Source organism: Macrobrachium rosenbergii, chromosome 24 (genome assembly GCF_040412425.1).
Source record: "Macrobrachium rosenbergii isolate ZJJX-2024 chromosome 24, ASM4041242v1, whole genome shotgun sequence".
Lineage (NCBI taxonomy): Eukaryota > Metazoa > Arthropoda > Malacostraca > Decapoda > Palaemonidae > Macrobrachium > Macrobrachium rosenbergii.
In genome coordinates, this window is record NC_089764.1 from 5,541,050 (window position 1) to 5,558,671 (window position 17,622).

Consider the following 17,622-nt stretch of genomic DNA (forward strand, 5'->3'; position numbering starts at 1 on the left):
TAAGTGTTCTAAGGAATCTGTTAATTTTGTCTTCTGGTTTGGTAATGTTGTAAAGGTCAGGTTCGCCAACTTTAGTAAATTTCGTCGTGTCACATAAAATGTCGTTCATTTTCTGTATGTAGCTGGACCTATCAAGAATTACTGTGCCTTTGCCCTTGTCTGGACGAGTGATTATTATATTTTCGTCTTTTGCTAGGTCTCTAAGAATAACGCCCTTGCCCACAGTACCTTCAACAATATTAAACCTAGATGGGCCCCTTTCTTTACCAAAAAAGACCACGATATTCTGCACCCTTTGATGACCTCGGGAGTCATATACCTGTTTAATTGCCCCAGATGTGACCTGGGGAAGTACGTGGGCTCCACTCGTAGGTTGTTGAAGGTGAGATGAGACTCTCATCGTGGCGTAAGTTACCGAACGGGTGCCAAATTATCAAACCCCGAATTTTCATGCATAATAGACCATGGGAAAAAATGCAAATATAATATCAATTACAAGGATTTCAAAATAATAGGCAAAGCTCCGAATGACCACCAACTGTCAATACTAGAATCTCTTTTTATTAAACAACTAGTTCCCCAATTAAATACTCAGTCCACGTCAACACCTCTATACCTCTCGTGAGTTTCCGTTGGAACCAAAACGGACCCTGAATGTCACTCAGCTTTTGCCTTCAGCACTATTTGGTATTCATTGTTCCTTTCTGTTATGTTTCTTTTTATAATTTTATGTAAAATTTCTTTTTTCTCGTTTTAAAATCTGAGTCTATTTTTAATTCTGTTGTCTTTTTAATTTATAGCTTTGAAAATGGGACACATGGTCCTGAAACGTCAGCACAATAAAGTACATTGAAAGGAAATACAAGGAATTCTCCTTCTCCCCTAACTCGATGCTGTATCATCAGGTTTAAAGCAACCGCCTTCGACTTATATATATATATATATATATATATATATATATATATATATATATATATATATATATATATATATATATATAATATAAAGAGGCAGAATTCGAATTAGCCAGAAGACTGCATAAACACTATTTAGTGTGGCCAAAATAAATTATATGAAAAGTTTATTGTCCGGTAATCAAGGAGCATTTCAGGATTGATCTGAATCTGCACCTGCCTGTGTTTGGATAATATAAAATGGAGATTGTGATAGGTAATTCAAATGACAGGATTGGTTACGGAATGCGGTGAATGAGAACGGAGAGAGCCTTCCGGAAAGCTGATTCGAAATAGGCTTCACGTTGGAAATAAATAGTTTTATAACAGGGAAGGAGGGAAGTTAGTTTGCCATATGACGTGAAAGAAGCATTGGACAGGAAGGACCTTAACTTAATATTAAGGGGGCAGAAGAGTACTGTAAAATAGTTCAACGGTCCATGTATTTTCAGGTGTTGCTGGCAAGCTGCTGATAATCCTTCTATGTCAATTTAAAAAGCAGCTAATGTTTTGGAAATTATATATGCAAAGCGTGTGTTCCCATTTCAGCAGTTAATCTTTGAATAATGCAGTGACTGTATTGTCGTTTTTTTCTAGATCCACTTCCTTTAGCAACTTTCATTCAGTGTGATATATTTATTTTCCGTTATTACAGAATTTATCGCATACCTTCAAAATGCTTGCTTAATATTAACACATACTTTATTACAAAACGGAGGCTAACCTCACTGTTATTTTGGGAATGTAATTAATAATAATAATAATAATAATAATAATAATAATAATAATAATAATAATAATAATAATAATAATAATAATAACAGGTCAGCGACTACGTCGGTCAGCCAGACTCTCCCAGATGAGTATTCCGCTCCCAGCCAATAGGGGGACCGCCCCAACCCCCAGCTTCAACAGCTAATGAAAAATCTCCAAAAATTTCTGCAAGCCAGCTTGCAGGTATGAATATGACATAGGTGTACCCCTGGCTTCATTTGCCTTTAGCGTATGGTAAAAATCTCTACCGAAACGTTTAGGAATAAATGCACTTGGGACAGCTGCTGTATGATTTACCTGCTGCTACAAAGAAACTCATTCGAGAGATTGAGAAACTACAATACAAGCTAAACGGGATCAAGACGGCCATACTGCTTAATGAAATAACAAAGTTAATTATTGTATAGACTATATTAGTGGAAAGTGTCTCACCTACACAGATACATTGCTTTTCAGTAATAATAATAATAATAATAATAATAATAATAATAATAATAATAATAATAATAATAATAATAATAATAATAATAATAAACTGTATATTCACTTTCGAAAGTGTCACCGACACGAATGACACGCTTCATTTTCTCAAAAATCTCTGCCAGTGTTTCGAAATCAATTCATCGAGATCAAATAAGCGTCTTCCTGTCATGATTTCGAAATCGTAGAGCACCGCATCGAGAGAAAGATCGCAACCTTTTCCTGGTCATTAGAACATGTTTTATATTTTTTTTAATGTTGAAAAAAGTTCGTTGCCCTAATTCTATCCATTTCTGACCTTAGGCAAAAATAACTTTACTTACGTGTGAACTGAACGCTGCAAGACTTCCCAATGCAATTTCCAGGAAGTCAATAGATGAACAGCCTTCGCTTTTCAACCAACCTTTTTTCTTTGCTGTCTATTTTGAATTGGACTTACTTCATCTATCATCTTTCGTCATGAGAACACATCTGGAAGAAAAGTTTGTAACTAGGTAAGTCCATTGTATCAAGTAAATGTTCTTACGCGTCATTTTAATCATTCTCATATCCAGTTCTTTTTCATATCTTTACTATTACGTAATCTATTCTCTCTCGTCAATCAATAAATAACAAGATTTCATTTTGCAATAAACTTGTCCTTGAAAGATCAAATACTTAATTTACTGAAAACAGTTATTTTTTCACATCCCAGTACCCAGTGTTTTAGAAGGATACCGTCACTCATCCGAATATTGGTCTCTTTGTTCGATTTGTTGATTCTTTCAGTGTTATTAACGTTGATAATTATGGAGTTCTCATTCAGATTCTGTTTTTGCTGATACTTACGAGTTTTTTTCTTTTCTCGGGTAAAACATATAGCTACTTTCGAAGTTATACAACCACTCTTTTCTAACGTTTTATTTTTTTCACATTTTCATGGCACATCTGCAAGAGAGCATTTTGCTCACTAGTAGACTCTTTTAATATTCTAAAAATGCTTATTTCTTACAGTTTCAATACATATTCAAGGAATGTCTGTAGGAGAGCAGTGAGTTACGCTTACAACTAGACTCATTTAATAATTGCAAAATGCACATTTTACATCATTTTAACACATTTTCAACGAACGTCTGTATGGGAACAGTTAGTTACACTTACTATTAAACTCATTTGATAATTACAAAATACTAATTTCTTTATAACTTTAATACATTTTCAAGGAACGTCTGTGGGTGAGTTACACATACTACTGGACTCTTATAAAATTACAAAATGAGCAAATTCTATATTTTCATATAGCGTATTACGACCAGCAATGCCGATTCAGTGTCACAGATTTCGAGACACCTACCTTCACTATCATCTGCAAACTGAGAGGTCTCTTGTAAAACAACTAAACAAGGTGTAACAAACTTCATTTGGAAGTGGGCATTTTTGTTTACTGGTAAATAGAAGTAGATCCATTTACGAAAGCATTATTGCAATTGTAACTGCTCACGAAGGTGACTTTTGAAAGATGGGTCAGCTGTTCGAGGGATCAGTTGACTATACACAATGCGTGAGTGTCTTTCACATACCACAAGAAGTCAACGTTCGCAGAAGCCCCTTGGTGACAATACACGAGGAGCGGAAATGCGATTTCAGCAAAAGAACCTTCGAGAAGGTTGATCCAGTTATAAATCCAGATTTGAAGAGAACGTTATAGTGGAGTGCGTGAGTACGTGTGTGACCAGGTGCCTCGTGACGCCCTTATTGCAAGAGGCATGTCTTACCGTACTTTGACCTCGAATGATGTCACGAGAGTGTGTTCATATGTGCGTTGACAAAACCCATATAATGCATGTTCTTCATAGAATGAGTGGGACAATGAGAACCGTATTTTGAGTGTGTGCTCGGGTGACAGAGAAAAACACCCAGACTGAAACTGTGTCTCCAGAGGACAATGGTGAAGTGAGTACCGCTCATAAACATTTTAAATTTCTCTTTCAGAACTATGGGCACAGACATTACCCTTGTGGCAGTGAAATCTTGTGGTTCTGCATTTTTTTTTTTTTTTTTTACATTTTCTGGTTTTTAATATAACGCTTGTTCTTTTACAGGTATTCCTTCCTCCCTCCTTCACGTTCCTCTTCAAGGAAGGGAGTTGTGTGACATTTAATGTTGAGTTGACCTGAATGTATTCATTGACATTTTTATGATTTTGAATGACAGACGAATTATTTCTGTATTTCCTTAAATAATTGGATAACTATGATTTGGACCTAATTTCTTTAGAAGATTTTCTTCGTAATTTTTTGAAGTTATTTTCGTTAATAAAGGTTTAGTTTTGTACCTAGTATCTCATTCCAGTAGTCCTTAGAATTTAGTTAGGGAAAGGAATAACTTATGATGACGGCTCACGCTATCATACAATATCTCGGGAAAAGCGAGACACCAACCTCTGTTTTAAAAAAGGAGACTAAAATAAAGTATAAGCCTCAAAATCGGCTTATTACACAATCACGCAACCAGGATGTAAAACGACTTGGGCACAGTTCCTGTAATATCCATTGGGCACCTGTGAGCCTAAGTTATGATGAATGTACCTGACAGTTAGTTGAATGTGGTGAAGTGCAGGTATGTTCAAACCTTATGAGGTTAAGAGGAAAAGATACGCACGTGCATGCACATACACTTCAACCACTTAAGTGGACTCTTAACATCATCAACAGCCATTTCCAAAAATGTTCTCAAGCTCCCTAACCCTTCCAACTCTTCTGTCATTAACTCTAACTCTTTCCTGTTTTCACTTTTTAACGAATCCTCAAAATGTTCGCTTCGTCGTCCCAGGACTGTATTCACTCCAGCGAGCATCGCTCCATTAGCATCTTTTATCTTGAAAGCCATTTGTTCACTAACCTCTCCATCTACGTTTACTTCCTCGAGGAGTAATTTTTTATTCGCTATTAATTTTGCTTACCTTCTCCACTTCTATTTTCAATAGCCTACTTGTCCTGTTTTTCTCTCACGTTTTGTATACATGCCCATTATCTTCTCATATTTAATGTACATGTGTTCGTGCTCGTGTTTTTGTTTATATTTTCACCTTCAGTTTCTAAAAGAATCGTTTGTTAAGACAGCAGATCTTAAAAAAAAAAAAGACACTTAACATAGTTTGCTGGTGACGGCTGAATGGAGGTAAGGCATAAACTTCGAAGCTGCCCCAAGGGGACAGAATTGCATCCAGGTTTCAGGCCACTGGGATCGGCTGTAAACTGGAAGTAGTAAATGGAAGCTCGTGTGCCGGGTTCGTCACTCCTTGGGGCAACAGCTATTCTTGAAGTTTGATCTTGTTAAATTTCCAGTGAGCTCAGATCATTGAGTAAAACTTGTCTTCGATTAGGAATGAAAATGTCATTAAATGTCATATGATTTATGAGGCTGGAGTCGATATTTCTTTATATTCTGTCATAATATATTCATCATCATAATGTAACTTGTGAAATGGAAAATCAGCTTCCTTCGATTATTTGCCTATCTTTCAAGAAAATGCAAAGGAATCACTGATGAATATTGCTAGATGTCCATTCAAATTGCATATGATATTCATATGACTCTTTAATATTTTTTAATGATTTGACCACACTCTAACTCTTCCCCGTGTATGATATTTGTGCGTTTTTCCTATAACAGACTGCTATCAATAAAATCTGATATGCATGAATGAATTTGTTATAAAAATGAAACCTGGAAATGTTTTTGAAAATTGACTACGAGTCACGTAGGTGGATATACAATATCTGGTGACCTCAAGCCTTTGTTGTCTTCATAAATTAAATCAGCGAGAATCCAGAAGCCAAAATAAAGCGAATATCAGAATATGAATTTAGTATATGCCCTACATTGTAATATGAAGCTGACCGTAAATATATTTGAGGTGAAAACTTAATGGACAATCATGTTACACTTTTTGGGTGAAATTTATGATTCTGTTTACTTCTTATTATATACACATTTTTTTACATTTGAACAATTCACACAATATTGTTCTAGATAAAATAGGAACATATTTCGCATAATTGGTCTGTCTCTTACTACTGAATATATTATTGTAGGGATTGTATAAAAAGAGTTACTAAGGCATTACCATTAAGATTCATCAATACTTGCCCGTAAGGAATATTCAAAATAGTTTAGGCCACCTAAACGATTGCATTCTTACATATGTGTACGTGAGTAACATATTCTGAAGTTGTTTCGAACTTCTGTAAAGCACAGAGAAAAGCGAGACGAGTCGATAGTTTGTTGTGAATGCTAAGTAAAATGACAGGCACACACAAACTATTTCGTCCTTTACAGCAGAACACGAAACACAAAACGAGAAGAAATAGTTTCACGGGCATATCCCTTTCCTCTTGGAAATTTGATAGCCACTTTTGATAAAGGGTCACAAAGTTCTTTGTGTCTACGAATATGCGATTCTGTGTTCTGAAGCGCGACCGAGGGTCAAGGTAATTTAGCTTGCAGTCTTTGTTGTCTCTCTGATATCTATTGCACATTGATTCGGGATTATATCGCGAACCAGTGGTTCGAATTCCTTCGAAGAGGAAAACAATACGGAGGGGAAAGCGAGGAAAAACTCGCTTCCGAAATGCAGAGCAGCAGAGACTCAAGTAAATCATTTCTGTGAGATAGAAGAGAAAAAATGTACATTAGCATAGCAGGGTATTTTGCTATACGATCAGTTGCAGACGTCTTCTCATCTTGAGCTAATTCTTATTCAGTTTCTCTGAAGGAACTTCTATATGATACCGCTCTGTATACGTGTCTTGTGGGTTAAATTTTTTTTTTTTTTTTTTACTTTTCATCAGAATTATTAAACACCGAAATCCTCTTTGACTGCAAGGGAAGTTATTTTTTACCCTTTTTAACATAGACATGAATATATACATATATATACACTGTGAAGAAACAAATTATCAGTACGAATTGTAATGAGAGAGGAGACAGAGCGCTAAAACGAAATTTCAAATGAAGTTTCGTACTATAATTTAGCCAGGGAATAAAAAATTTGCGTCACAATTCAATTTACAGTTAATAGATGGCTATTTATGGCAAATACCCAGTGTTGAGGCATATACCTAATATTCAGCTCCTTGTCCCGAACATGATTTCACAACCTAATTCTCTTTTTTATATAAAACATGTGCATTTTTTTTTCTTTTATGAATGTACTGGCAATGAAGATATAAAGGCATTTTTTTTATAAACCCTATCACGCTAATTAAAAGGTACGTGCTTGCAGTCAGGCAGAAGCAACAAGTAAAAGTAACAGGTACCTTTATAGCTTCCTCCCACAATTAAATAGACACGTCTCCTAAGTTGGAAAGCAACCAAGTGGTAATTTTTCTATTTGAGGATAGTGGAATAAAAGTATGAGGAAGTACTGTCCAGTAAAGTTCTTATTTTGCAGCTGGACCTTATTCACCATAAACTTTTTTCCGAAATATAAACTTGGAACAATTAGAAAATAGATACAAAATGTCTGGTAGTTTTTTTAGTTATCTGTTAGGGAGCGGAATAGATACACTGACAAAAGCGTGCATGAGAAATGTATTTTGCAGTAACAATAAAATTAGAAATATAGGTAAAATATAGGTAAAAAGAATGCGATAAAATTTATTGTCAGGAGAGAGCAAATAATTTTAAAGTAATTAAGTTGTGAATAAGAGATGAACAAGTTACCATTCTACGATTGTAATGAAAGCATGTTCTTTAAAAATTTTTAACATATTCTGTTACCTTAAGCTATAACCTTTAGTAGTCAATGTTGGTAGGTTTGACTACTGGAGAATTGTGAGGGATAATAAATGACTCAGATTACGAAATGTTCGAACGGTAGGAAATCTGGACCCTGTTGTATAACCGTTTCAATTCGGGCGTTAATGACCAATTAACCAGGGAGCTGTATACTGTTTCTTAACCTTTGACCTTTGACTTTTAACTGATTTCTCCAAATGTTCATTATGTCGCAAATTTACTTGTTAAACATGCCCGCGAGTAGCTTATATCCTAATCCTCTAAAAAAATGTAAAAGGTTTTTCGTGTACGTGTGTCTAGCTACATCTGTTTCTACGTCCATTGTGTACTGGGGTCTGTAAATTGACTCCTCATTCGCTGAAACATATTCTCTAGGAGTTTTATTTCTTACACGTCCGTTCATTCACTTTAATAAGCAGCTCATATATCAGTAGTTTTGTGATATAGGACTTTTCCACGTTTCAGTTTATAAATGAAATTGAGTTATGAATCGACAGAGGCATGCGTCTTAACAATATTTTCAATGTAAAAAAAATTATATTATGGGACCTATCAGCAACCCACACTAGGACTATTCGCTGTGTGTAGTAGCATTTACAGTTTGGGGCAACGAACTCCATGTGTAATCTGTATTTCAGTCATAGGAAATGCTTCTTTGATACTGACAATGGTATCAGTGTGACGAATGAAGGTACCGCGAACCAAGCATCAAAATGAACTTAGTATGATCTTTTATCGACTTGACTTATCATTCGCAATCAGGCCTTGCAGTACAAACCTAGTATGAGTACACTAGTACCGTTTATAGTTTTTAAAGTAAGTTTTTATAACATAGTCAGGGCAAGCGCACCATATATTAAAGTATTTATTTTTCCCTTTTGTGCGTTGTATATCCAGTCATATCACCTTACTTAACGAGAGAATAAAAATTAACAAAAAAATCTGTTGTAAGAAGTGAACAAAATAGAAACTAACAAGAAACATTTGCTCTTAGGACATTTTATAACATAGAAATGGCGTAAAAAAAAAAACAAGAAAAACAAAGTGGAAGCAGTAAACTGGAAGCTCTTGTGTCAGGCTCATCACTTTTGGGGGTAAACGCTATTTAGCAAATGGTCGTTGTTCCGAGGTACCTCAAAGGCAAAGTGCCTCTAAATCCCTACTGTCGCCTTCACATATTCATTTCCGATTACGGTACTATAATTATTTAGAAGTACATATGTTACAGGAAATCGTTTTTGGGGTGAAACTCAGCATTTCAGATTCCTGGTAAAGTATATTTAAAATATGATTGGGCTCAGATCATTAGGCAAAATCTATATAGAGTAGGAATGATGCGCCTTAAGTTTCTTAAAATTTATGAGGCGAGAGTCGATATTTTTTGTATTTCATCATAAATTTCAAACCATAATGCCACGTGTGAAATAAGAAATCTCATTTTTCGATAGATACGTGTTCATAAAGTAACTTGAAACAAGTATACTCTAGCATGAAAAAATAATACTCTTTCATGATAAGTCTGTACTTATTGTAAGGAAAGAAACAAAACTGAATAATAATGAACGCTCATTCAAAATACGTGATACAGATGTGTTTTCATGATTTTTTGTTTTGTTTATTTAATCATATTTTTTTCTGGTGGCAGAATTATATAAATCAAATCTGATACATGTTATTAAATTCATTGCTATGATGAAACCTGAAAACGATTCTCTGGTTGCTTGCAGATAGTACAGACGTATATTCAATACCTAAAGACCTAAAGCCAGAAAGCCAGATTTCACAAATTTAGTATTTTGTTTTTATGAAATGAATCAAGTGTGAATACAGAAACCAGAGTAATACGAATATCAAAATAGGAATTTAGTGTTTGTCCTACACGATAATATAAAGCTAGAGATGGAAAATTTACGAACAATTAAGTCCAACTTGTTGAATGAAATTCGTGTTTTATTGTCTTATTATATGCATATTTTTACACGACAACAATTTACACAATACTGGTCAAGTAACTATAGAAACAGATGTCATTTAATGGGTCTTTCCTGTCATTATGTAATATATTATTGTATAAAATTTATGAAAAGAATGATTAGGGTATTATTCCGTTAACATTCATCAATATTTGGCCGTAAGGAACATTCCAAATGATGTCGACCGTCCAAATGACTGCTGTCTTACATATATGTTTGTGAGTGACATATTCTGAAGTTGTTTCGAACTTCTTTGAAGCACAAAGAGAGGCGAGACAAGCTGATAGTTATGTTGTGAATACAACATAAAACAAGCACACATAACTATTTCGTCGCTTTATAGCAGAACGCGACGCAAGAGAAGAAATGGCTTCAAGGGAGATTGCAGCATATCCCCTTTCTCTTGAAAATTAGATAACCACTTTTGATAAAGGGTCACAAAGTTCTTTGTCTGCCAGTATGCAATTCTGGTTTTTTGAAGCGCGACCGAGGGTCAAGATAATTTAGCTTGCAGTCTTTGTTTCGTCTTTCTAATATCTATTGCACTGTGGTTCGGGATTATATCGCTAACCAGAGGTTTGAGTTCCTTCGAAGAGGAAACAATACGGAGGGGAAAGCGCGGAAAAATTCGCTACCAAGATGGAGAACAACAGAGACACGAATAAAGCATTTCTGTAAGTAAGGAGAAGAGAGCAATGTGTATTAACATAGCGGAGTGTGCTGACATTTCATTAGTTTCAGAGTCTCCTCATTTTGAGCTAATTCTTATTCAGTTTCTCTGGAGGAAATTTTAATGATGTCGCTCTGCATACTGCGTCTTGCGGATTAAAATTTCTTTTACATTTCATCGGAGTTATGAAACCTTTTGAAGTCCTCTTTGATCGTAAGGGGAAGGTATTTTACACGTTTTTAACAGTTGACATGATATATACACATGTATACAATATGAAAAAACTAACTCTCAGCACGAATTGTATGAGACAGGAGACAAAGCACTAAAACTAACTCTCAAGTGCGGCTTCTTAATAAAATTTAAAAATGAATAAATATATGCATGTAACAATTTATTTTATGGCTAATAAATCACTGTTTATGACAAACACAATGTTGTGTTCCTAGTCCCGAGTATCATTTTGCAACCCTGTTCCCTTTATTATAAATCATGTTGATATTTTTCTTTTAATGAATGTAGATCAGAGGCAATATAAATACATTTATTACGCACAAACTCTATCACGCTGATTAAAAGGTACGTGCTTGCAAACAGGCAAGAATAGCGAGCAAAAGGAACGAGTACCTTTAAAGCTACCCTCCTGCGATTAAATAGACGTGTCTCCTAAATGGAAAAGCAACGAAGTTGTAATTTTTCCAGGGCGAAAAAGTCTTCCATTTGAGGAAAGCGGAATAAAAGTATGACGAAGTACTGTCAAGTTCTTATTTTGCAATTGGACTTTATTTACCATGAACTTCTTTCCGAAGTAAAGACTTGGAACAATGAGAAAATCGATACAAATGTCCGATAGTTTTTTAGGTTATGGGTAAGGGAGTGAAATAAATACACTTTCGAAAACGGATATGAGAAATAGATATTGGAGAGAGACTGGAAATAGGAATGCAGGTAAAGTGATAATTTCAATCAAAAGAATAGTGATAAAAAATATTGTTAGAAGATAACATATGACATTTTGAAGGTGAATAGTGAATGAAAAATGAACTCGTTGCTATTCTGCCGTTGTAATGAACACGTATTTCACAGTAAGTGTAACAATTTCTGTTACTTTAAGCCCTAGCCATTAATATTCAAAGTTGGTAAACTTGATTACTGGAGAACTATGGGGATGAGTAATTAATGAATCACATTACGAAGCATTCGGACAGTAGGAAATCTGGACCCTGTTATGTAACTGTATAAGGTTAGATGTTTTAGACCCATTAATCAAGAGCATCCATTCTGTTTCTTAACTTTGGCCTTTAACTTTTAACCGATTTCTGCTGCTGTTAATCATCTCGTAAACTTTACCTGTAAAACATGTCCCGCGAGTAGCGTAAAATTCTACTTACCTGTTTTTTATTTGCATTTATAACTGCAACAAACACACAGACACGCACACACAAATGCACACAGTGGAAAATAACCATTTCCAACTTCAATGACAGATGTAAAGAACATCATCAAGAGCTTATTCCACTTTTTCGATATCAATAATAGTCTTTTACCAAAGATGAAGACTAGTCTGACTTTTAAATACACTGGGCAACTGGTGAAAGAGAAGGGTGGAGGCGGGGAGTGGAAAGGCGGGGGGAAGGAAATACAGAATTAATCATTAAACGGGCCATACGCACATTTTGTAGTTGCGAATGTTCTAATTTGTGTGTGTGTGTGTGTGTGTGTGTGTGTGTGTGTGTGTATATATATATATATATATATATATATATATATATATATATATATATATATATATATATATATATATATATATATATATATATATATATATATATATATATATATATATATATATATATATATATATATATATATTAGATAAAAACCAATAATTCCCAGGAAAATTCTAAATAACAGTCTACAGGTAGGGGACGAGGGGCGGGGCAGGGGGCGGGGGGCTGGCGGAAGGAAAGAGGAAAGATGGGAGAAGTGAGAAGGGAAAGGAGAGGGGGGAATTGGGAAGGGGGGGGAGGGGAGGAGGGAAAAAAAGGAAACAAGAAGGGGGGCGAGAGGGAGGGGAAGGGGAAGGTGGGGGAGGGGAGGGGATGGGATGGTAGGGTGAATGGGAGGAGAGGGAAGGGGGAGAGTGAGGGGAAGAGGAAGGGAGGAGGAAGGGAAAGGTGTAGGGGAGGGGAGGTGAAAAAGAAGGGAAGAGGGAAGGGGCAGGGAAATTGGAAGGGGGATGAGGAGGGGAAGGTGAGGGGAAGATAGAGTGGGAGGGAAGTTGCATTCCTCTGTTAGAAAAGAACAAAAGACATCTCCACTGGACAAAGACAATAAATAGAAGAGCTTATAATTGTACAATATGCGCTCAAGTGTGTCTGTGTATTTGAGTTGGGGGGAGAAAGGTCTATCTCCCTTGCAACAGTAGAAGGACCTATTATCAATAACGCGAAATGCACTGCACAATAAAACGAAGGATATTCCTGCAAAGATCTGAGTTTAGTACTAACTCTCTACTGTATGAAGCTTTGGAAACTCAAGAAAGAAATGGTAGTGTGACCATTAAGCCTAGCAGTTGAAATCGGAATGGCGGACTTATTTAAAGAGTGTGTGATCATCTAAGTGTTTGTGGTTTTTTTTCTGTTTGTGTTTGTGTTGACAGTCTGACTGACAGCTCTACTTATTTCACGTGGACATTCATCCTTCGTAAAGTCATGGGTGAACCAACAGGTAAACCTTATCGTGAGTATGTAACCTTAGGTATGTAGAGAAATGTTTTTCCTTAAATCGCCCGATGATCAATATCATTCCAAACCTCATTTAAACACACTTGTCTCCGTTACTTGGAACTATCTCAGATTCTCACGTATATAATAGTCTAGATTTAGTTGATAAATTAAACAAAATCACTTTTTGCCCCACTGATAGATTCGTTAGTTTTGATGTTTGCTCTCTTTTTACTAAAGTCCCTATAGATTCTAGAGTATCTTAGTAATGAATTAATCCATCACGAATTACCTCTGCCTGTAAGTCATATCATTTCTCTCACTAGGCTGTACATTTGTGATTGTAAGTTTATATTCAATGGTGCATTTTACTTACAAATATTTGGTATGGCAATAGGCAAAGAATTTATCCCCACTCCTCTCAAACTTGTACATGGAATTCTTTGAAAAACGATATATACCTAATATCATTTTTACTCCTTTAAAGTGGTATAGGTATGTTGACGATATTTTAGCTGTTTTGCCTGCTGGTATTGATGTAAATGATATACTCTGTAATTTGAATAACCAGGTGTACCATCCATTAAGTTTAGGTTAGAATTAGAAAAAGACAATTGCCTCCCTTTCTTAGATGTTTTAATACATAGAGAACCATTTCAATGTAAATTCAGTATTTATAGGAAACCAACCAGCAACTTAACTTATGTCCATTTTTATTCAGGCCATCACCTTAACATCAAAATATCAATTTTTTCCTCTATGTTTTTACGAGCCTTGCGCATTGTCAGTCCCCAGTATTTGGATAAAGAAATTGAATATATAAGAAAAATAGGGACAGCTTTAAGTTATCCTTCACATATACTAGATATTTGTTATAACAAAGCGCACAAAAAGTTTTATAGTGAAAGTAACATGAAGAAAGAAACCCATAAGAACATTCTTAGCTTGCCTTATTTTAGTGGTTTTGAAAAAAAAAATCATTGTTAAAACCTTTTAATGTAAACCACGTTTTTTCTTATAATAACACACTCAAAGGAATGTTAATAAAAATAGCCCAGAAAACAACAACATAATATATAAAATTCCATGTTTGGACTGGCCCACTTTTTATATTGCCCAATCTAGCAAAGATTTAGATGTACGTATTAAGCAACATAAGTATTCAGTCAAAACTGGACAAGCATCCAATGCTATATTCATTCATTTAAGTGAAAACTCTCACAGGATAAACTGGACTGAAAGTTCAGTGATTGCCAGATCGAAAGATTTCCTTCAAGAAATCTATTGAGTCCGCTATTATCCAGCTTACTTCCAGTTGTAATTTTAATCTTAGCCCTGGCATGTATTATTTGGACCCCTGTATTAGAAAAATGTTCAAGAATGACCTAAAAGATAAAATCACTGACTTAATTACAAGTTAGTTACTTGATATATATTTTCTATATATCCGTATGTTTAATATAATTTTTATTTGTAAAAATGTTCATCTTGCAAAAAGTTATTATTGTTTAAAAAAAAAAAGAGAGAATTATTTTGTTGTACTAAAATTTTTAGGTGGTCAGTCACGACCCTGTATAATCTTTTAATTGTCTTGTCCCTGCTTCTGAACAGTTGATCCTAATCCTTTGTAAAAACCTCTTAAATATTTAATCCTGTTTTGGCAGTTCTACTAATTCTTCAATTGTGTTGGATTCCAGGTACATATGTTTCCTTTATAATCCCCACCTGTCATTTATATGAGGTTTCTTTGTAAACTTACTTGTATATCTCTTCAGTCTGCTAATAGTGCAGCAGATAATTGCATATTTCATAAGAATCGTTCAGATAGTGAAACAAGCATGAAATTTTGCACAAGTGCTCTTTAAAGTTCCCTCTATCAGAAAAGGGCGCTGGCCACGCAAAAAATTTAATATGGCGGCCAAATTCCAAGATGGCGGCCAGTATCGACAGATTTTGGCTAATTTTTCACTAGAATGGCATGTATTTGCTTCTAGCAATATGGTAAAAGCTCTTCCATACTATTTCTTGTGAATATTATGTTTCTGTAGCTTCCCAGTACAGTTTACCTTTAAATATGGGGGCTATATGGCTGCTGTGAAAAGGTAGAAACAATAATTATAATGAGAAATAATGCCCGTTCAACAATTATCGTTTTAAGCATGGATCTTGGTTTCTGTGGTTTTAGATCCTAATGAGGCCATCTCTTTCCAGAATAACTCATCAATTTTGAAGGAAAAATTAATAAATGTAAAAGAGTGTATGTCTGCACACAACCAGGGCACACTGGTGACATCACTGCTGTGTAACTCAGCATGGGGTTCAGTGCCAGCTAATCCAGCTTTACTAATCCTGTAGTCTTAGACTAGTAGTTGTAGTATAGTTTAGTTTAGTGTCCCAAATGCTTTCTAACAGCCCCAGACCAGCTATAGTTAGATAGCCGCACCTGAATAGACAGGATGTGCCAGCGGAGAGCCGAGCCAAGGGTATGGGGGCTGTACATGATGGTTCATGTACTTACCCGGATGGTGTACAGATCACACGGGACTTAAATGGCACTGGATGAATGATCGGGCTAGGTGTAGGAGACCGAACCTAGTTGAATCCCATACAGGAATGTGTGCTTTGTTTAAGGTGGTAAAAGGATAACCCCTCGGCCTTAATCAAAAGTGAAATCATGGCAGAATGTGATGCCAATCCAATATTGAGCAGTAGAAAAACAAACTGGAGTTTGTGTTGTCTTTGTCAGAAGGACAAAAGAGGTGAGCACTTGACATCACCTCCAAGTCATCATGTCCTAGACCATGATGGGTACACAATGCTGGCAAGGAACATTCCCATGTTCAGTGAAATTAATGAAATGCCACTGATAATGGATCCAGCAAGGCTGGATGAAGGTGATGGCATAGAGGCCACTCTCAGGAAAAATGCAGCAAAATACGAAATTCTGTGCCTCCTCTCCTGCTCCAGTTTGTAGGGATGGTTGAGCATGGGGCTGACATCAAGTCACAGTTACGATTTGGAGCATCAAAGTCAGACCAGGCCATTGCACAGCTCATGCAGTTCAACTGCTACTCCCGATACAAAGAGGGAGCAACAACTCATAGACACTCCAAAGACAGAGAAACACCATTCCCAGTCTACATGGGACTCTCAGTCTATGCCAAAACCAGGAAGAGAAACCTGGTTGAAATGCTACATCAGCATGGCCTCAGTATCTCTTATGACAGAGTACTGGAGGTCTCTGCACAAAGGAGATGCCACAGTTAGCAAATATGTGGAGGAGGTGTGGTCTGTCCCCCAGTACTGCGAAAAGGGTTGTTCACCACTGCAGTGATGGACAACATCGACCACAACCCATCTGCAACTACTGCCACTACCTCCTTCCATGGAACTAGCATCTCCCATATTTCAGCACCCCACCAAGGAGAACACTGGACAGGAAAGACAGCAACTAAAGTTTGCACCTGAGAAAGTGAGGTCGGTGCCTGAATTGCCGGACACATTCACAAACATCTCACCAGCTTCCTTTCAAACAAAGAACCCTGTGCCACCAAACACTGCAATACCAAAGCCACCCACAGATATCTTGGGGCCACAGCTTGCACTGGAGTATCAGTGGCTGAACAAGGTCATAGTCACCCAGGAAATAGATGATGCAGTGAATCTGGCGTGGTCAGCTCATCACGCTTCAATGAAGAGAAGCCCAGAATTTGAAGTAACCATAACTTCATTGCTTCCTCTCCTGCATGATCAGGCTCATTCTGTTGCTACGATCAAACACGTGATGCAGAAAGTGCAGGATGTCACTGATTTTCTGAACCCTGGCCAGATACCCATAATCACAGCTGATCAGCCAATCTATGCCGTAGCAAAGCAGGTGCAGTGGCAGTGGCCTGATCAGTATGGCGAAGACAAGTATCTGGTAATGTTTGGTGGTCTGCACATTGAGATGGCAGCAATGACATCTCTTGGTACTCTTCTTCATGGCAGTGGTTGGACAGGAGCTCTGGTGGAGGCAGGAGTTGCTTCATCTGGAACTGCAGAATCCTTCCTGTCAGCTGCAAGTGTAACCAGGACACGGCAGATGCACCAGGTTACAGCCTCTAGTTTGTACAAACTCCTGAGGACAGCATACACTGACTACTGTGCTGAGAAAGCAAACAACAATGAGCACTGCTGGCACTGTGGATGAGGCTAGACTTGATATGTTTGCCAGAAAACAAAGGGCATATGAGGCCATTCCACCAACCAGGGGAGCTCTCCTC